This window comes from Choloepus didactylus, chromosome 20, assembly GCF_015220235.1.
Source record: "Choloepus didactylus isolate mChoDid1 chromosome 20, mChoDid1.pri, whole genome shotgun sequence".
Taxonomy (NCBI): Eukaryota; Metazoa; Chordata; class Mammalia; order Pilosa; family Megalonychidae; genus Choloepus; species Choloepus didactylus.
In genome coordinates this window covers 62622414-62644904 of record NC_051326.1, presented here as the reverse complement: position 1 = coordinate 62644904, position 22491 = coordinate 62622414, and positions in this window count along the sequence as shown.

Below are 22491 nucleotides of genomic sequence, written 5' to 3'. Positions count from 1 at the left end.
GTCATGCCACAGTTTGTCTCTGCCACTGACCCACAAGTCCTTGGTATTGGCGTATGGCTCCTGAGACTTGCAAGTGGGCCCCTCTTCCAGGCCGTGCACCCCAGGTCCTCTGTTGAGGGATGACTGTGCTATGTCACAGGTGAGTGCCGTCCCCCCAGGGCAGTTCTGGGCTGCTGGGCTGTGTAGGGAGGCTCCCAGTCTGCTGAAATGATGGCTGAATGGGGCTTTGTTAATTCACACTGCTCTACTTTCCCAACTCTGGGACAATCAGCTGAGGTTGAAGGGAAGGCTAATGTCCATGCCCAGTTTTGTGGTGTGTGCCTGTTATTTGAAGCACTTCCGTCACACTGGGTTGTCTGGGGCAGTTCTGGGCTATGGGGCTGGCGATGGGCAGGAGTGTTTCCTGTCCACCAGGATGATGGCTGTGAGCGGACACCCCCCTTTTCTTGGGAAGTTGTGGTGTTTAGTGAATTTTCTCAGCCGCTGGATTATTGCGTTTTGTCTCAGAGCTCTCCTAGTTCTGCTCTTGACTTGACCTGCCCAAACTGCAAGTCTTTGAAGCTTTCTGTATTGGGCTTCTTAGAGTAATTGTTTTAGAAAAAGAAAAAAGGATTAAAAAAAAAAAAAGGGCCCTCCTCACAGATCTAATGGGTTATTGAAATGCTAAGAGACAAAGCAACCAGGGCCATTAAGGGAAGGTCCACAGGGCAGAGAGATCAGCTTTTCTTTGGAATTTGCATATGCGCCTCAGGGCCTGAGCTCGGGCCTGGGCTCTGCCCTTCCCCTTCCTGTATTCACCAGAACTCCAAAAATCCTCCACTTTTATTCTGGAGTTTTTCGTGTTGTTTTTTTTCTATGCCTGTCTCCTCTCTGCTGGGCTGGCTGCCCTCAGATTCTCTGGTGTCTGGTCTCCGTCTATCTATGGTTGGAGTTTGGATCAGCAGAATGAGTTTCCGATAAGGGCTGCCACTGCAGTTCTCCCTTCTCCTTCCCAGAGTTGACAGCCCCTCCTCCCACGGGACTGAGCCTGGCAGGGAGGGGCGCGGGTCCCCTGGCCGCAAAAACTTACAGTTTCGCTGATCTCAGCAGTTCCACGTTTTCATGAGTGTTGTATGAAGTATGCCCAAAGTCAGATTGCTCTGTGGTGTCCAGTCCACGCAGTTCCTGGCTTTCTACCTACTTTCCTGGAGGAGTAACTAAAACATACAGCTCACCAGTCTGCCATCTTCCAGTGTCTTCTTTATATCCTTCAGCTCTTTTGCTATATCTTCCTTCATTTCATCAAATTTATTTAGCATTAGTTGCCTCCACTCCTGTGTCTCAGCTGAGCTATTAGTTTGTTCCTTTGGCTGGTCCATGTTTTCGTGTTTCCTGGTATGGCTTGTTATCTTAAGTTGTCTAGGCATCTGATTCTCTCGATTAGTTTATTTTGGAGCTTGTTTTCTGTCTTTTACCTAGTGGTTTTCTTGTTGGTTGGCTTTGTTTTCTGGCCTCTGTTATTCAGTTCAACTTATTCTAGACCTCTAACTTAGGTTCTATTTAGTTGATCAGAATTTTTCCCCTCTTGTTTTTTCTGTTTCTTGCTTTGCCTCTATGTAACCTTTTTGTGAGTGGGTCTCCTCAGATATGGTCGACCCTAGTCAGATTTTCCCAGTCTAGTGAGGCCCAGGTCTCAGTGGGAGGGTATGGAGTTTTCCTGAGAATGAGACCCTCCTATGAGGCCTTTAGAATTGGTGCTTTTCCTCTCCTGTCCAGCAGGTGGCGCTGGCCAGCCCACAGCTCCCCCACCAGTGTAAGGAGTTATGGAGCCTTTAGTTCTCCTGGTGACTCTGATCCTGTCAGGGGCGTGGCTGACTGAAGCTGGAATCTGAATTCCAGCCCCTGGGGTCTGAATTCCCAGAAGGAGGACTGCCAGTTGAGCTGGGCCTCCCTCCACTCTCCCAATCCTCAGAACTCCAGTTGTCTCTCAGGGGCACTATTCCCTTCTCCTCTCTCCTCTTTGAGGCCTTTCCAGGTAGATTCCTTGGTCAGCCTGAGTTGCCAATTAAAGACGGGGGTGGAGGCCTTCAGTAGTGAATACGGAACTCAAAGACACTGTGGGTACTCTGTCTCCTCTCAAGCCCAGCCTAGTCCCTCAACCTGGGCTTTCCGATAGAAAATAACCACATATATTACTTTTAGATTTAAGAAAAAAAAAAAAAGTAGAAAAGAAATCAAGAAAAAGACAAAAGGAAAAAAAAAAAGAAAAAAGAGTCTCTTTTAAACGTCTTTCCCCAGCCTGGAAGTTTTGTCAGTGTCAGAATAGAGCATTTAAAGGTATGCTTTGGGCTATTGTCTGATAATTACTCTCCAAGGGCTTCAGTTCCACCCCTGCCGGGGGCTATTGAAATGCAAAAAGATAAGGGATCAGTGAGAAGCCAGAAGGGAGGAAATGTAAGGGAAAAAAATGGCTTTTTTGGAGTCTGGGAATGGGTGCCCACTTTTACGTGCCCCCACTTCTTGGATCCCAGCCCTTCTTTAGCACACCAGCTCCCAAAGTTAGTCAATTAATTTGTTAATTAATTCTGCAGTTGAGGCTGGGTTGAGCCTCCCTTCTTGCCCTCAGCAGATTGCTGTTTTTTGGTGTTTTTTTTCTTCCCCCCCTTTCAGGGAGCTGGCAGCAAGATAGTCTGTGAGGTCTGGGTGGGGAGGGGCGCCAGACCCCTGGTCTGGGGAACTTACAGTGTTCCCTGCGATCTCAGCTTTTCCTCCAATTCCAAACTTGTGTCCAATGTGTGACTGGTTACTGGAGACCCCGAAAACACTGTTTCATATAGCTCTTGGGTAATTGCCAGCTGCTCTAGGGGAGAGACGAAATTCTGCTCCTCACCACTCTGCCATCTTGCAATAAGTTTTGCTTGTAATAAGTTTTGCAGTCAGGAATTCTGAGTCCTCCAGCTTTGTTCTTCTTTTACAATGTGGTTTTGACAACTTGGGGACAATTGCCATTTCATATGAACTTGATTATTGGCTTTTACGTTTCTGCAAATAAAACTGTTGGAATTTTTATTAGGATTGCAGAAAATCTGTAAATCACTTTGGTTTGTATTGGCTTTTTAATGGTATTTCTTCTTCCTATTCCTGAATATGGGATAACTTCCCATTTACTTAGTTCTATATCAATTTTTTCAACAATGTTTCATACTTTTCATACACAAGCCCTTTACATCCTTGGTTAAATTCATTTCTCAATATTTTATTCTTTTACTTGCTATTGTAAATGGACTTGTTTTCTTCTTTACTTTTTGGATTGTTCATTGATGGAAAATAAAAACACCCTAATTTTTGCATGTTGATCTTCTACCCTGCCACTTTGCTGATTTTGTTGATTATTTCTATTAGCATTCTCAAAGATATTTTTTTTTTTTTTGTAATTTCTATGCTTATGATCATGCCATCTGTGAGTGGGGAAAATTTTACTTCTTTTCCATTTTGGACAATTTTTATTTATTTTTCTTGCCTAATTACTCAGGATAGAAATTTCAGTAAAATATTGAAAGGAAATGGTGAAGCGGGCATCCTTGTCTTTATACTGATCAGAGGGGCAGATCATGCAGTCTTTCACTGGATGTTACCTGTGTGTTTTTAAATACATGACTTTCATGTTGAGGAGGTTTCACTCTATTCCTAGTTTTCTCTGTTTTTTGTCAAGAAGGGGTACTCGAGTTGGGGCAAGATGGTGGTGAAAGGATGTGTGGAATTTAGTTAGTCCTCTAGAGCAGCTAGTAAACAGCCAGGGACAACTAGAAAGTAGTCTGGAAAAACTGGGGGACAACAGTGAATGGACACAAATTGTACACCAGTATGGAATGTGTGAAAGGGCCAAGACAACAGCATAGAACTGTAAGTAAAGCCCCACAGATTGTGGAGCCTGGCACCCCTCCCTGACTAGAATGGCAGGCTGAGTTGGAACATTTCCCTTTGAGAAAAAGAAGTGATCTCTGCTGGGAGAAAGGGAAGGTAGCTCAACAAGGCTCCAATCACAGTATAAATTAACAAATTTGGATTACTGAACACAAACTATGAGCACAGATAAACCTGGAGCAAGCAGGAAAGGAACCCCAATATCACTCTTGGCAGAGAAGAGGCAGAGCTAATGAACAAAATATAATTAATTAATTTAATTTAAACAGATGCTTTTGGAGTCAGCTGATCTCAGAATACTGGCAAAGGGCTGTGCACCAAGAAATGGGACACATAGAGCTGGGTACCAACTCTGGCTCCTGACTGGAAAATTAGAAGGCTGAGGACTGGCTCTAAAAGGGGGATTTTTTTCTCTCTTTTTAAAAACTAGTCCAAGTAGCTCATTAGAGAAAGCCTCAGGTATTTTCAGTTGTCAGCCTGACTCAGGTAGGGGTGGAATTAAGATAAAGGAGTCAAATGAAGAAGACAAGTCCCTAAAGGATGAATCCATCCAAGAAAATGGGGGGTGGGGCCCAGCTTAAGTGACAGCCCTCCTTCAGAGAATTCAGAACCAAGGGTCTGGGAAAAAAAATAGAAACTTAAGCTTGGTTTCTGACTCATCTGCAATCTCAATTGTGCCTCTGGCAAGGACAGGGTCTGCTGAGACTAAAAGGCACCACACTACTTTACACCAGTGGAGAGTTGTGGGCTGCCAAGAACCACCTGCTGGGCAGGATAGGAAAAGCAGAGAGTCTAGATGCCGCACAGGAAAGTCTGACAACCTTCTGGGTTTCATCCTTGGGGAAACTTGATACTGATTACACCCTCCTCCTGTGAGCCTGGGCGTGTCTGTTCTGGGAAGATCTGTTTGGGGTCAATCACATTGGGGTAGACTCCCCTAAAAAAACATTCCATATATGCAGGGCAAGAACCAGAATAAGAAGAGCTGAAAACTTCTGATCAGTTCAACAGAAACTATGCTATAAGTTTAGAATAAGTCTGAATGAAAAAAACAAAACAAACAAACAAAAAAAAAAAACAGAGAACAAAGACAACCAAGAGGAAAACCCTAGGTAAAAGAGTGAAAATGACCTCTAGAATAAACTAGGGAAACCAGATGCCTAGACACCAAGAAAAATTACAATTCACACTAGGAAAAATGGAGATATGTCCCAGTCAGAGGAACAAAATAACACTTCAAATGAGATACAGGAGTGGAAACAACTAATTACAGATGTTCAAACATGCTAAATCAATTCAAAAATCAAATCAGTGAGTTGAGGGAAGACATGGCAAAAATGATGAAGGATATAAAGAAGACACTGGGCGAACATAAAGAAGAACTCAAAAGTTTGAAAAAGCAATTGGCAGAACTTATGGGAATTAAAGGCACAATAAAAGAGATGAAAAGCACAACGGAAACTTAAAACAGCAAATTTGGAGAGGCAGAAGAAATAATTAGTGAACTAGAGGATGGGACATCTGAAATCCTACATACAGTAGAATATATAGGGAAAAATGGAAAATTATGAACAGGGTCTCAGGAAATTGAATGAAACTTGAAGCGCAGAAGTATACAAGTCACAGGAATCACAGAAGGAGAAGATAAAGAAAATAGGCAGAAAGAATAATGGAGTAAACAATCATGGAAAATTTTCCATCACTTATGAAAGACATAAAATTACAGATCAAAGAAGTGCAACATACCCAAAACAGAATATATCCAATTAGAACTACTCTATGACATGTGCTAATCAGATTATCAAATGTCAAAGGAAAAGAGAGAATTTTGAAAGCAGAAAGAAAAAAGCAATCCATCACGTACAAGGGAAGCTCAATAAGTCTATGTGCAGTTTTCTCAGCAGAAACTCTGGGGGTGAGAAGGCAGTGGTATGATATATTTAAGAAATTGAAAAACTGCCAACCAAGAATTCTATATCCAGCAAAACTGTCCTTCAAAAATGAGAGAGAGTTTAAAATATTTTCAGGCACACAGACAGAGAGAGTTTGTGAACAAGATACCTGCTCTACAAGAAATACTAAAGGGAGTAATACAGGCAGATAGGAAAAGACAGGAGAGAAAGTTTTGGAGAAGAGTATACAAATGAAGATGAGGGTAAGGGTAAAAACAGAGAGAAAAATAAAAACAAAAAATAAGGTAAGACATAAAATAAGGTACGACACATCAAATCCAAAAGACAAAATGGTGGACAGTAGCACAACATTGTAAGTACACTGAACAAAGCTGCATGTGAGTAGGGTTGGAAGATGAAGGCTAGGGGCATGTATCACACCAAAGGTAAAGGCAGAAGATAAGGACTGGGACTGTATAACTTAGCAAAACCTACAGTGTGCAACCATAATGATTAAATGTACAAATATAAGAATGTTTTTAAATGGAGAACAAATGAATTTGAGCATTGCAAGGTGTTAAGAAATTGGATGGTATATGGAAAAATACAATCAATGAAAATTAGAGTCTATAGTAAATAGTAACATTGTAATATACATCCATGAAATGTAACAAAGGTAATATATAAAATCTAAATGTCAATATGAGAGGGATGTAAGGGAGGGGAACGGATTCTTGGTGGTGTTGTTTCTCTTTATTTTATATTATTTTTTAAATTTTTTATTTTTCATTTTTTTTTCATTTGCAGAAGACATGGAAATGGCCTCATATAGATTGTACTGGTGAATGCATAATTATGTGATTATACCAGGCAACATTGATTGTTTACTTAGATTGGATTGTATGGTGTGTTAACAAAACTGCTTTAAAAGGAAACAGAAAGATACAAGTGCTGAAGAAAATGTGTAGAAGAGGATGGACCATTCACTGTTGGTAGGGAAGTAGAATGGTGCAGCCCATCTGGAAGGAAGTGTGGTGGTTTAACAGGAGGCAAAGTATAGGGTTGCCATGTGATCCTGCAACCCAGTTATTAGGTATATACTTGGAAGAACTGAAAACAGAGACATGAATGGACATTTGTGCACTTGTATTTATGGTGGCAGTATTCAGAATTTGCAATGGATGGAAGTGGTCTAAGGGTACACCAACTGATGAGCAGAAGGGCAAACTGTGGGAATGCATGCAATGGCATATTGAACAGCTGCAAGAAGGAATGAAGCTGTGAGGCATGCAACTAGATGAAAAAAACTTGAGGACAGTTGAGTGAATAAGTCAGAAAAAACTGGTATTAAAATACCTCATTAATGTGGATTAACTATAATGTGCAAACTGAGAATTGAATTTGAGAGCACAGGTTATCAGCAGAAGGCTTATTGTAAAGGTTCCTACATTTTAAGTTCTTACAGCAGTCACATCTATTCCTGAGTTGTTACAGTTATTTCAAAATTCTGAAAGGGTGGGCTCTTTTTGTACAACCTGGTTATTCCCCGGAATTTAGAGTATCTGTGTGAGACATGAGACCCAGAGCTAGAGTTTTGCAGCCATGAAAGTCAGTATTACTGCATAACACAACTGTTAAAAAAAGCTGAAAATGAGATAACACTTCAATTAAATATATGAATGAAGCTGATCTGGTTACAACTAATGCAAATCAGACTAAAGGGTAAAGGAAAATATTTACTAGTGTTTTAAAATTTCAAATTTTGTGGGAGACCAAAGTAAGAGATGTTTATTTGGTGCAAGATATGTGTATTCTCTAGCACACTATCTAATTTAACTTGGTCAGTTTATTCAAACACCATAATTATAAGGACCCTTGAAGAAGGAGTGAGATCATGTTGGTTTGTAGAGGTTGCTGTGATGTCCTGATACATCTCAGAGTAATTTGGATGGAGAATAAAATGTATTTGCAAATCCCCCTTGAGGGACCGGGGGGAAATGTGAAAATACTAAAATTCCCCACCTGGGGAATTCCTGATGTTCTCACAAGCATTGTGGAGTATGATTTTAATAAAACAAGCCCTCAGTCTTGGGGCTTGCTTTTATGAAACTTCTTCCTGCAAAGGAGAAGCTAAGCCTACTTAAAATTGTTCCTAAGAGTCACTCCCAAGGAACTTTTGTTGCTCAGATGTGGCCACTCTAAGCCAACTCTGCAGGTAAACTCACTCCCCTCTCCCCTACACGTGACATGACTCTCATGGGTGTAAGTCTCCCTGGCAATGGGGCATGACTCCTGGTGATTGATGAGCCTGGCCCTGGCATCATGGGATTGAGACAGCCTTCTTGGACCAACAGGAGTAGGTGCCATGAAACAAAATAAACTTTCAGTGGCTGAGAGATTTCAAATGTAGTTGACAGGTCATTCTAGAGATTATTCTTATGCATTACATAAATATTCCTTTTTAGTTTTCAATGTATTGAAATAGCTAGAAGGAAATACCTGAAACTGTTGAACTGTAATCCAGATTGTTAAAGATGATTTATAACTATATAGCTCTTATGGTATGACTGTGTAATTGCAAAAACCTTGTAACTGACACTCCCTTTATCCAGTGTATGGACAGGTGAGTAAGAAAAGAAAGAGAAAATAGAAATAAATAACAGGGGGGGTATAGGGTATGGCATGTTTTGGGTGATCTTTTTTATTTTTACATGCTTTATTAATATCTACAATGTGCCAAACACTGCAATTTTTAAACATATGTAAGCAAGGTACAGTCACAATTTTACACGTAAATAAATGTGACCACAAAGCTTGTGAGTGGCAGAGCTAGTGTTTAAATCTAGGCCTTTCCTATTCCAAAGCGCAAACATTTTTCCACGTGGTCAGTATTAATTAAAGGGAAAAGAAAGTTGTACTAGACTCAATCTATGACATAAATATCAGCTAAATATTTATGTGCAATTTCAGACTTAAGAGAAGAAACTGTTTAGTCAAAACCTTGAGTGGTACTGACTGGCACAGACCACAAATGTAGAGATACCCTGACAGTGTTATATGAAACATAAAGAGTTCCACCCAATATCTACTTTTGTTGTTCCAAAGACACCACATATTTTAAGAGGGAAATCTGCTAAAGAATATTTATAAAGCAGATCAATGACTTTTTTAAAAGAAGTTGAAATAGCTGAGCAGTTGTCACTTTGGAGAGGTCTTATGGGGATAATTTTAGATGTGAGCAGTCTGTTTATATTAATATCTGCATTTTCCTTTCAAATTGCTTTAGTGTAAACTTTCTAATTCAACATTATGCTTGCTGAAGCTTAAAGTACTTTATAAAAATCAAAGCTTAATCCTATAGACTAACTCAAGTGGAAAAGGAAGAATGAGCTTTAATAATTCCTGTATTTCTTTATTCTTTACTACAAAATGGATATATATATAATAAAATCTTACTTTTTAGAATTTGCACTTATTGGCTATTAGTGAAGGTGAACATTCAGAAATGATATTTCTTGACCATTTGCAATACATATATTTTTGCCTGTTCACATCCTAGGTTGGGTGCTCTTTTACATTTTTATTTTTTATTATTTTTTTAGAGGAATGAACATGTTCAAAAATTGTGGTGATGAATGCATAAGTATATAACATTACTTGGAAGCAATGTACAGTTTGGATTATTATCTGTGAATGTATCTTAATCAAATTCCATTAAAAATAAGGAAGGGATACTGGATTTTGTCAAATGCCTTTTCTGTGTCAAATGAAGTATTCAGCAATTTCTCTTGTAATTTCTTCTATCACTTTTGTGTTTTAACCTCCACAAATTTGTGAATTTTTCAGTCCTCCACCTGTTATTGAATTACAGCTTCATTTCATTATGACCAGAGAAAAGGTTTTTATAATTCCAATCTTTTTAAATTTATTGAGACCTGTTTTGTGACACAACACGTGGTATATCCTGGAGAATTATCCATGTGCAATCAAGAAGAATGTATATCCAGCTGTTATAGGGTGCAAAGATTTATAAATGTCTGTTAGGTCTAGTTCACATATCATATTATTCAAGTTCTCTGTTTCATTACTGATCTGTCTAGATGGTTTATTTATTGATGAGAGTGGTGTATTGAAGTCTCCAACTATTATTGTAGAGACATCTTTTTCTCCCATCTTTTTTTGCCAGTGTTTGCCTTGTGTATTTGGCATTATGGTTAGGCACATAAACGTTTAAGATTCTTATTTTTTTTCTTGGTTAATTGCCCCATTTATTAATATATAGTGTCCCTTATTGTCCCTTTTAACAGTATTGCACTTAAAGTACATTTTGTTTAGTATTAGTATAGCTACCACTGCTCTTTTCATGGTTACACTTTGCAAGGAATATATTTTTCCAACCTTTTGCTTTCAACCTATTTGTGTCCTTGCACCCAATGAGAGTCTCTTGTAGATAGCATGCAGATGGATCACATTTTTACATTCAGTTCTGCCAGTCTGTATCTTTTGATTGGAGACTTTAATCCATTAATATCCAATGTTATTACTGTAAAGGCAGTGCTTTCTTCAACCATTTTATCCTTGGCTTCTATATATCTTACTTTTGTCTCTATTTTTTACCCTTTTAGTTACCCTTACTGATATTCTTCATTTCTACACTCTCTTCCAAACCTCTGACTCCTGTCTTTCTCTTTCAGCCTGTAGCACTCACTTTAGCATTTCTTTTAGGGCAGATCTCTTGTTAACAAACTCTCAGTTTCTGGTTTTCTGTGAAAATTTTGAACTCTGGCCTGTTTTGCTGGATAAAGAATTCTTGTCTAGCAGTTCTTCTCTTTCAGTATCTTAAATGTATCTGACCACTGTCTTCTTGCTTCCACAGTTTCTGATGAGAAGTCTGAACATAGTTGTATCAAGCTTCCTTGTATATGATGAATTGATTTTCTCTTGCTTCTTTCAGAATTCTATCTTTGGCATTTGACATTCTGATTAGTAAGTGTATTGGAGGAGGTCTATGTGAATTTACTCTGTTTGGAGTACTGAGCATGTCTTGGACCTATATATTGATGTCTTTCATAAAGATTGGGAAATTTTTACCATTATTCCATCAAATATTCTTTCTGCCCCTTTTCTCCTCTCTTCTCCCTCTGGGACACATATGATGAATTTATTTGCATGCTTTCTGCTATCATTCAATTCCATGAGATCCTGCTCAATTTTTTCCATTCTTTCCCTATCTGTTCTATTGTCTGTTAAGATTCCAGATGTCCTATTTTGCAGTTCACTGATCCTTTTATCTGCCTTTTCAAATCTTTTGTTATTTATCTCCTTGTGTTTTTATCTCTTTTATTGCATCTTTCATTCCCATAAGTTCTTTATTTTCTGCATGCTCTTACATTCTTTATGCTCAGTGTCATATTTTTATCCTTCGTCTCTTTTGCATGTTTTCCTTCATCTCCTTGAATTGATTTTGGAGATTCATATGAACATCAGTATTTGTTTCAACTCCTGTATTCATCTGAAGTTTGTCATTCTTTTGACTGGGCTATATATTCCTGCTTTTTAGTATGGATTGTAATTTTTTGCAGGTGTCTAGGCATCTGATTTTCCATATGAGCTTATTCTGAAGGTTTCTATCTCTTGCCTAGGATTTTCTTTGTTAATGGCTTTGTGCTATAGCTCTTGACACATGGTTGGACTTATTCTAGACCTTTACAATAGCTCCTGTCTAACCAATCAGAATTTTTCAACTCTTATTTATCTGATTCTTGCCCTAAATATAGTGTACAATTTTTGAGATTGCACTATTCATGCAGTTGTTTCACTCAAAGGAAAAAACTTCCTTTTCCTTTTCTCTTCTCTGGGTATGTTGATCTGTTTGTTTTTCACTTGCCTCTGTACGTTTTTAAGACTGCTTTCATTATCTCCAGCTACTTTTATCTGGGGGTCTAATTCTGGTAGAGGGTTCCCCCTGAGAGCACCTGCCCATGTCAATTATTCCCAGTCACAACAGGCCCAGGGCCCATGAAGGGGATGTAGATAAGATCCAAAATGCCCTGGGTTGGAGACTCAGAAGGACACCAATCTTCTCTATGATGTCTCCCTGATTCTGTGCTTTCCTGTCATGCCCAGCAGGTGGTGCTCATTATCAAACTGTTCCCCACAGTAATAAGGTGGCACTATGCCTTTAATTCTCAGCCAAATCTACCTCTGCCAGGTGCATGGTTGTTACTGAGATTGCCAGTGGCTTTTGAGTAGAGTGGGATGAAACTGTTGCTCAGATCCCAGATTCTGTAATCTGAAGTCTTTAATCAACATCTGCAAACTGCACTGGGCCTAACCTCCCTTTTATTTGGGGGCAGAGCTGCCACTTAGCATCATGTTCTATGCCACCTCAAAAAACTCCAGTGTCTCTCAATCAGCCCCACTTCTGCCCCAGCTGGGTATGTGGTTGAGATCAAGGCTGCCAGCTGCTTTGGGCTGAGGTGGGTTGAAATTGTTGCTCCTCTTTGATTTCTCTAATCAACAACCACAAACTTCACTGGTCCTTGCTACCCACCCACCCCCTTTTTTTTTGAAGAGCCACCCTTCAGCAGCCTATCCCCTATTGCCCCCCAAAATTACAATATCTCAATCTCAATCTCAGAAATTACTGTGTCTCAATCTCTCTGCCATGGAGTGTTGAAACAGAGGCTTCCAGCTACTTTTTGACCTATGCTGATTAAAACTGTAGCTGTTCTCTTGGAGCTGGAATAAAACACTCCAAATTTGCTGATCAAAAGCCTGAGTTGGAGCCTGGTTCTTCCCCCATCCCCTTCTTGGGGAAAAGCTGTCCCTTAGCAAACATCCCCACCACCCTGAGAAGTTCCTTTGTCTCTCTGTCAACCCTGCTTCCTCCCCTACCAAAAGTGGCATTGCAACAGAACCTGCCCCAGTTTCTATCCATGGTGGCTTGTAAATTTAGCTGTGCCCAGAGCTGGTACCCAGCAGTCCTAATCTGCTACCCAGAAACTGCAATTCATGCCTATTGGGAGTACCCCACATGGTTCCTTGGAGAGAGAGCTTCTATTTCCAGCCAGGGAATGGCTCCTGAGGCAGGCAACTGTGCCAGTGGGGGTTAGGCACCAGCCTCCACAGCAAGGAGAAATCTATTCACAGCTCTTCACCACAATTTATCAGTCTTTTCCTTCTGCTCATACCTGGATGGTGTGTGATGTTCTTCTGGTCACCAGAGCCCCCCCCCAAATAAGTGTTTCAGGCAGTTCTTCACTATTTACTAGCTGCTCAGGAGGTCAAACTGAATCCTAGATCTCCTTACTCTGTCATTTTTTTGGAGGGGGGATGCACTCATTATTGAAATAGTTTTGCCATATATATAGAATTTTTAATTGCCATTTCTTTCTACCAGTGCTTTAAAGTTGTCATCCTACTGCCTTCATGCCTCCATGGTTTCTATCAAGAAATCTAAACTTAATTAAATTGAGGCTACCTTGTACATGATGTGTTGCTTCTCTTGTAGCTTTCAGAATTCTGTGTTCTACATTTGATATATTGATTGTAAGGTGTCTCAGTGTGTCTCTGAGGTTATCCTATTTGGAGTTTTTTGAGCATGTTGGATGTATGTATTCCTATTTTTTATTAAACTTGGGAAGTTTTCAGCCCTTGTTTCTTTGGATATTCTTTCTGCTCTCTTTTTATTCTCATTCTGGACTCCCATAATACATATATTTACATTTTTATAATATCTTAAGCTCTGTTCATGTTTCATCATTCTTTCACATTCTGCTCCTCAGACTGTTACAATTTGTACTTTACCAAAATTCTTCTTCTTATATATAATTTTCCTGATTTTTTTATTTCTTTATCCATGACATGCTTTAGCTCTTTTAGTATGTTTAAGAAAATCTTTTTAAGTCTTTGTTGGGTATTGCCAAATACTAGGCTTCCTTTCTGTTTTGCCTGTGTGTGTGTGTGTGTGTGTGTGTGTGTGTGTGTGTGTGTGTGTGTTGCTATATCTTGTTTATTTGAATGGATCAATTCCTATTTCTTTGTATGCCTTGTAATATTTTGACATAAATCGCACATTTTCATATTTTAATGTGTTGGACCTGGAATTTAGAGACTGACTTGTCACTTCAGTATGCATGAATTTAGGTAGTACTATGAGAGTTTTTTTTTTTTAATACCTGGAGCTAATAAAATAGACACATTTTCCAGAATTTGCAGATGTGTCTGTGCAAGTGATCTCCTTCAGAATTTAGCCAGCTTAACGATTAGCCTAAATAATAACCCTAAGTGAAAGTGTAATTCCGTCTTTTTAATTTTGATACCATGAGTCTTGTCCTGGGCATGCACCCGTCCTTATGAATTCCACTGCTTATACAGATCCAAATGCCACTTTCCACTCAGGAAACAGTATTTCCACTTAGTTCTGTGTGCTCTATTAATGTTTTAAAACCAGTAATTCTTTGCTCCAACTCTAGATTTTATTTTCTTACAGAAGTTTGAACTATGAGCTGCTAGTAAGTCCAGAGCAAGCTCTGGGACAGCAAGTCAGAGACCAGTGTCCTGGTTCACTCTTTCCAGCTGCCACCAGGACTGGTACAGATATACATGCATCCTAGTAAATGTATAAGCATCACTCTGCTCGCTGTAACCAGGACCAGGGAAGTGTATTTGGTACACAGCCGTGCTCCACAGTAAGCAATGGAGGGGATGGAGAAAGGTCCAACAAAAGAGTAAGGAGGCTTTCCTACCATTTTAATGTCATCCATTTTATTGATTTGCACTTGTCATGTTACTGCAACCATTCCACTGTTTTCCCAAGTTCTAAGAAAAATGGGTCTCTAACAGTTTTTTGCTTGTTGCCTAACTATTCTGTGCAGGAAATGGAGCCCTGGAGAATCTCATACCACCGTTTTGGTGGCATACCCACTTCTCTCTTAAAGATTTTAAAAATCAAGGAAAGTGTCTTTTATATTTACTCGCATATTTACAATTTCTTATATTCTCCACTCCTCTGCATAGATCAAAATTTCAATCTGATATCTATTTCCTTCTGCCTGAAGGACCTCCTTTATTTCTTGTAGTACAGCTGCTGTCGACTGCTTCAGCCTTTGTAGGTCTGAAACAGCTATTGTTCCCTCTGCTTCCTTTTGAGAATTTTTTTCCCCTCAGTTTTAAATCATTTCCTCACTTGTCTGCGCTGTTCAGTACTCAGCTGAAGATTGCATGCAGCCGTGCTTCACATTCTTGGAATTTTTTTCTGTCACTGTCCCCTCTCTGGGTGTCCTTAGCACTCTGGCTAGCTTGACCTCCTCAGACTCCCAATTCCACCCAGGGAAAAAACAGGGCATTTCCTGGGTTTTCCTATCTTGGCATTACATCCTGAAAACTTTCTCCAGGCTGTAAGCTACATCATTACCACAATGGTTTCTTCTGTTCCAGGAACAACTGCAACACATGGCCTGATGTCCAATACCTGAAACTGTTTTCACCTATTTTACCTGGATTAGTTGTTTCTAGCATGAGGATAAATCCAGACCCTTTACCTCATCTTGTTCCAGAAATGGAAGCCTATAATTCAATTGATGTAGTAAATAATTCATGTATTATAATGCATTTAACATGGGTAATTGTATCTGGGACTTAGAATAGATCAACTATCCATAATGAAAAATGGATAGTTCCATCCTATACTAAAAGATTCTCAGCCATCTAAAATATTGCCTAGACTTTTCCCCCTATATTATCCCATTAGCTCCCTCTTACCTTGATATCTTACTTTCTCCCTCTTAGACTTAAGTTGATTAACTACTATTGATCTTGTTAGATTCATTAGCACAATGGAATAAAACCAACTTCTTAGGGCTGTAAATGTTAAAGAGATTATTGTAAAATGTTTAGTCCCTGACAAATAGTAGAATACTACTTAAAGGGAAATGATCTTCAGGTGAAATAGTTATGAAGAATAAGGAAATCTCTTTCTTGGTCATAAATTTATGGGGTCAGGATATCTAGACAAACTCTCATGACTGATGTGCTAACCAACAAGAGGAAGCCTGAATATGGAACCATGGCCTTCCAATGTTTTCCTCTGGATTCTTACGTGCAAATTGGACCTGTATTCCCGAATATTACTTGCATTGTATTACAATTTTTACAACCAAATTTTACCACATATTTTAAAACTGTACAATATTTTTGCCTGTGTAAAACTCTTTCAAACTTCACTGCATATTTCAGAACCCCAGAATTGATTAATCTAAAATATGTATTAAAGCTACCTTCAGAAGCAGCTCAGGTGGACAGAGTCTGAAATCACATTTCTCCACACAGCCAGAGGCATGTGCTGTATATGATCTGATCAGTTTGGCAATGTGTTTAAGAACTTGATCCCTGGGGTGAAAAACAAAATTTCAGATTAGCCATCAACTAGCTGAAGGTCCTTGGAATAAGTTATTTAACTGCTCTTTTCCTCCATTTGGGGGAAATAACAGAAATTAATTCATGTAATTTAAAAAGTTAAATATTTTAGGATGTGTAAAGTACTCAGAAATGTAAATAATACATAATGATACCCTTAAATTGTTAATAAAGAAGGTGGCATTTTCTCATGATGGGTATTATAACACCAACCCTGCTTCTTGAAAATGAAGCAAGATCGACCGTCACCCTACTTGCATGAAGGCCAGGGCTTCCATGGACTAACTGACAACAGGCAGTGCAGCTGGTTGTGATGGTCTGGGACATGGCATGGAAAATGTAATTCCACTCAACAAAAAGAGATATAAATCAATCACCATCAATAAAAATGTTTTTTGAAGTTGTGTATATTCCATATATACTGAATGGAATTCTGAACAAACATGTTATTAAGAAAACAAACACAAGGCCACAATTTAATTGAGGATGCTCCATATATTGAGAGGATGTAAGTCACTGGGAGATGATCTATGTTGTTTGGTAGTACTGAGTGTTGGATGGCCAAAGGAAGAAGATTTAGACTTCATCTCTACATTCGTTGCTGGTTTTCAGTTACCCCAACACTCCAGTGAATGTCAGGGCTATTAATTTTGTACTTTATAACTGTAAGTTCTTTCTTGGCACATTCCATTTTCATATTGAAAATACTCCCCCTTAGTCCCTTAATCCCTGAAATACCAGACCAAGATTCACCCGAGATCCCCTGGCAAACACTCTCATCTGATAAGGCTATCATCCAGGATGTCCAAAGAACTTAGAAGCTAAATTTTAGGATTTGGTTTCAGTGTAAAAACTCAAGGGTGTCCACCATTGTGGTAGGTTGAATTATGTACCCCATAAAAAGATGTGTTCTTAATCCATTCCTCTGGGTGTGAACCAATTGTAAACTGGAGCTGCTGAATATGCTATCTTAAAGTGTGGCTCAGCTGAATGATGTTGTAGCTTAATTTTATTAATGAAGGTTTTATAAAGAGTCATATGGCAGAGAAACTAGATGGAAGTCAATGGAACACAGAAGAAAAAGAAGACACTGACATGAGCATTGCCATGTGACGGAAAATCCAAGTACCCAAGGATCACCAGCATCCAGCCCCAGAATATCATGGTCCTCAGGGAGAAAGAATTGCTTTGTTGATATCTAAATATTGGATTCCTCCTAGCCCACAAGCCATAAAGCAAAATTTGCATTGTTTAAACTGAGACATTTTGTGACGTGACCATTGCTGGAAGTGAATACATCTGCTTCTTACCTGATGGCTCACTTTAATGGCTTCAAAGTGCTCAGTTGTCCTCCTAACCCTGGGTACTTGGATTTCATGTCTTGTTCAGGGTTCCCATATTTCAGATAAGTCTTCTCTGACACTGTCTTATTCAGACTAATATTTTCAGGGGGTTATGTGACAACTCAGCTAAATTTCAACTCAGCTATATTTCATTCCAAACCTAATATGAGCTATCAAACTGCATTGTAAGGGATGAAGAGATACTGTTTCCAATCTGCAGCCCATGATTTCTGTTGTCTCCTGCTCCTGGGACTTCTCACTTATGGCTACTTTTTTCCTTCTTCAGGGGATATTGCTGTTTACAGGTAATAGAAGAAATACTGATATTAAAATGACAGTATGCCTTATATGCTGAAAATGTAATTGCAGAATTTAGGGACAGCCAGCATTTCCTTGGGAAGCCTTTAAACAGAGGATTTTTTTGTGTGTGACAATGGATGAAAGACAGTGAAACGGCAAGATTTCAATGGCTACTAGACATATCATATATTGCAGGAAAAAATACCTCACATGTACTTTCTCCCACCAAACACACATTTTACTGCTTTTATTGAATAGTAGAGTTTGCCAATTGTAGAACAGTGAAGTAAAAAGTGCACATCATACACATAAAGATAAAATTGCACATGAAGAAAATAGGTTAAGATTTTATGGCAAAGCCATGAATAGATCAAGTCAAATCTGTTTACACAAAATTGCCATCTCAAGCTTCCTAGGATAGAAATATATGCAACACTAAGTTTGCATTTCTCCATGGATTTCCAGAGATGCTTGGAATTTTCCATTTATGAGAATGTAAAACAATACATATATGAATTACCCATTTCCTGAAGGATTACACATATATTAAATTAAAATATATGTAGACTATTCTTCTAGCAACTCAGGAGGATAGAAATTGCAACACAAGAATTGTAATCCTCAGGCAGCTTAAGAGCTTAACAATGAGTTTTGAAAGAATTACCACCAGAAACAAGTACATTTATTCTTCTTGCTTGTTTTCTTGTCATGTTTTTTAACTGTAGAAGGGGTAGTCCAAAGATAACAAGCCATCTTTTCCTGTGACCCATAAACTCTGTGATTTGGGACAAATATGTCAACCTGACACCTAGAATGTGAAGATGTGAGCTGGCTCCCTTCTTCGGGGTGCCTGGAGATAAAACACAACCCCCTGCTGATGGTAGCATGCTGGTTAATTCCTTGCCCTTTTGCTCAGAGCATATGTAAAAATTCACTGGAGACTCTTTGGCCATATATATATATATGCATTTTATGTCACCTGCCCCATCCCCATTGCTATATATGTTCCCAGAAGAGAGGGAGCATAGTCCCTTACTGACAATACATAGGAAAGAGGTATGCATGTAGACTATCTCCCAGTGGATTCAGAGGGGGCCTGCTGGCCAGGGGAGAATGATGCCCACGAGTGAAGTTGATTTTGCTTTGTCTCTTCTCTGTGATTAAGAGGTGTTCAATCCAAGGCCTCTTTAAATTGGGTCTATATATATATATATATTTATATATATACACACACACACACACACACACATACATACATACATACATATATATATATATATATATATATATATATATTTTTTTTTTTTTTTCTTGGCAAAACAAAATGGGTTGACAATTCTTAGGCAGGACTCCTAACCTTGTAGGTGACTCTTCCCCAAAATATTTGATGCAGTGAGCATTATCACCAACTAAACACCCCATGGCATGGTGGAAGCAAACGAATTCTTCATTTCTGTAATCCTTGAGTGGCCTTGGCACCATGGGGGATGACAGGCTGACTGAGGTACCTGCCTCCCTCTAGCTGCATGGGGACAAGTGGAATATGAGAAACCTTCCTGTCAGCAAGGATGAACTGGTCTGATGTCTGAGGATGGAGATGAGAGAAGTGGATCCTAGGAATAGTAGGGAAACTTTACCCTGGCTCTGGCTGCACATTCCCACACATCAGCCCCCATGGCTTCTCAAGAGTCTCAAATGTCTCTCATGCAGGGAGCTCTATCCAGTCCAGGTTGTTTATGGACCCCCACATAGATCAGATTTCATTCAATGCAAAACCACCGGTTTACCTGAAATCAAAACTATTAAAATGGGATATTTTTTCCTATAAGTGAAATGCAGAAATTAAAAGATACGGACAAAAGTCAGGTTATCATGTGGCTTAGTGCATCTGTTCAATAAGGGGCTATTGCAATGTCACAGGCCTTGGGCTAAATGGAATACCCAGGGGAAATTACGGATCCCCTGCAACACACATTTTTTGTCCACACCAAACAGTACAACCAACAGGATAAACAAACCCATGACACTTTTTGCCTTGGATGCTTGGAGCATGATAGTGTTCCAAACTCGGAGGAACTTTTTGACAAGTAAAAATCCCCATGAAAAACTGTTCACAAGGCTCCAAAAGCCCTTCAGGTTAAGGTGACAGTCATGGCTCAATGATCCCAACCCTAGATGGGATATGGATGAGAGTCTGGTCTCAATTGCACTGGAGTCATTCATGAGACATGGGCCTCTCCAGTGGAAGACCCCCTGTCACTTTTGCTGTCCCTGGGGATGATGGTGGTCAAAGTGGTGGAAAACATCCAACATCACACCCTACCATGGGGTGGAAGCAGGAGCATGGGGGCAGACTTGGCCGGATGGGTGGAAGGCAGACAACAGGAGGATGCATTTCAAAGAAAGTCCAGGAAAAGACAAAGGAAGGGGTGGGGTCTACATTCCGGGCACTGTGGCTTTGGTTAACTAAAACAGACAGACAACACAGAAACTGATATTATCCTTCCAGTAGAACACTGCTAATGCCAACACTATCAGGAGGGAGTCAATCTGAGTTAGAGGTTAAGACCATCATAGAGTCATAAAGAGCAGGAGGAACGTGGCTGGCTAGACTGGAAAGGTTCAAATTACTGCACAGCTTCCCTTTGATTCCTCAGACTGTGTACTGAGAAGGATGTATGGGTTGCTAAGTCTTCCCTGTGTCCCAACCAGGATGGAGAAACACAATTTCAACTGTGAGCTTAATGAGTCACATAGAGAGTATGAGTCTCCTTGCCTGTAGCCCATTAGTCCCTTTAAAAAAAAAAACAGGGGTGCAGCCATGGTCTGAGTCCCCAAAATGAGAGAGCCCTATGCTATTTTTAGGGTGGAAGGGCTAAAAGTGGGAGATTCAACTTTCATGCACTCTTACATACATGTGACCAAGTGACAGTAATCCTGAGGCCCCACAGTGACAAGAATAAACTAGTGGCTCTAAGGGTTTGGGAATGTACTCAGTTACCCATGGAAGGCAAATATGTATGGGGTGAGGGCATTTGGATTGTTTATATTGCTAGTGATTTTGGTTCCCACTGCTAAGTGCATTATAGGTTTTAACATTTTGGCTGCTTGTAGCATGGAACACCACCATTGCTTAAGGGAGTACACACCCTCACAAGAAAGAACTGAAACCATATCCATGAGATATGTCCTCTCCCATTTGCAACCTGAACTACACAAGCATTGTTAGGTTATGCAACACAATCAGTAATGCTGCACAAGTGAAAAAAAGGAAATTCTATTATTTCAGGATGTACTGCACATAGGAGTGTTAAGAACCATCTTGTCACCATTCAATAGCCTAGTTCGGCCCTTTAAAAAGACACCAGGGTCCTAGAGTTCAACAGATCAAAAATAATAAAATGCTCATGCACTGCCCTAGGCCCCTGCTTTACTTGACATCATTGCTGTCACTGAGTTGGTGGCAGTCTACTTGGGACTGGTATGCTGTTTTTCACCTAGCTTATGCCTTTTTCTCAATACGTTTGTGGGATAAAGATCAAGATCAATTGGCATTCATGTGGAATGGCCTACAGTATACACCTGATCTGCCTCCACAGAGATATTTAAATTACTCTGCAATGTCACTAGTGGGTAGGGTAGACTTGCAACTAGCACGGTTACTCCAAGAAATACTTGCTATCTAATGTATTGATGGCATCCTCACTGCAGTCTCCATTAAAGAACTGGTTGAACATGTCTTATAGTCATAGATACTATAACATCTACAGATTGGTCAATCATCCTTGACAAAGCCCAGGGGCCTGCCCAACAGGAGCAATATTTAGTGGTCACTTGTGCTGGTGTTTCAGTGTCCAAGGCAGCTTAAAGCAAACAAAAATGAAACAGGCTTGACAAAGGAACACTATTTGCTTATGGTTAGTCTGGAAAAATGACAAGATCAAGGCATCATCAAGGAGATGCTTTGCTTCCTGAAGGCCAGCTGCTGGGAATCCTTGACTCCTCTGCCACATGGTAAGGTATGGTGGCATCTGATGGTCTCTCCTTTTCCAGGTTTTGTTAATTTCAACTTTTCTTCTGTGGCTTTGTCTGAATTTCATTGTCTTATAAATGACTGTAGCAAGATGATTAAAAACCATTCAGAGGTGGGTCATACTTTAACTGAAGTAGTCTCATCAAAAGATACTATTTAAAATGGGTTTACACCCATAGGAATGGATTAGATGTAAGAACATGTTTTTTCTGGGGTACAAACACCTTCAAATCACCAGAGCTGGTAATCAGAGGAGCATAGTAGACAAAATGGAACAGAAGTCATCATTGGCAGCTCCCAATACCAAGAGACAGTCCCAACAGCTGAAAGGCATGTTTGACACTCTGGGCATCATTTTGGACTGTCTAGTTAAGGTCACCCACAAGGTGGCCAACTTTGAACATGTACCTCAACAACAGCAGGTGCCACAGGCAGTGGCACACTCTGCCAGTAGCACCAATGGAGCTTGTCATTCCCATGAAGCTACAGGCCTCAATGACTCCTACCTACACAGATGGGGCCTGTGACAAAAGTAAAGTGCTACTGTAGTGTTCTGGATCTTGGGTTTTGGACATGAAAACTATTCAAGGTAGCCACCAAA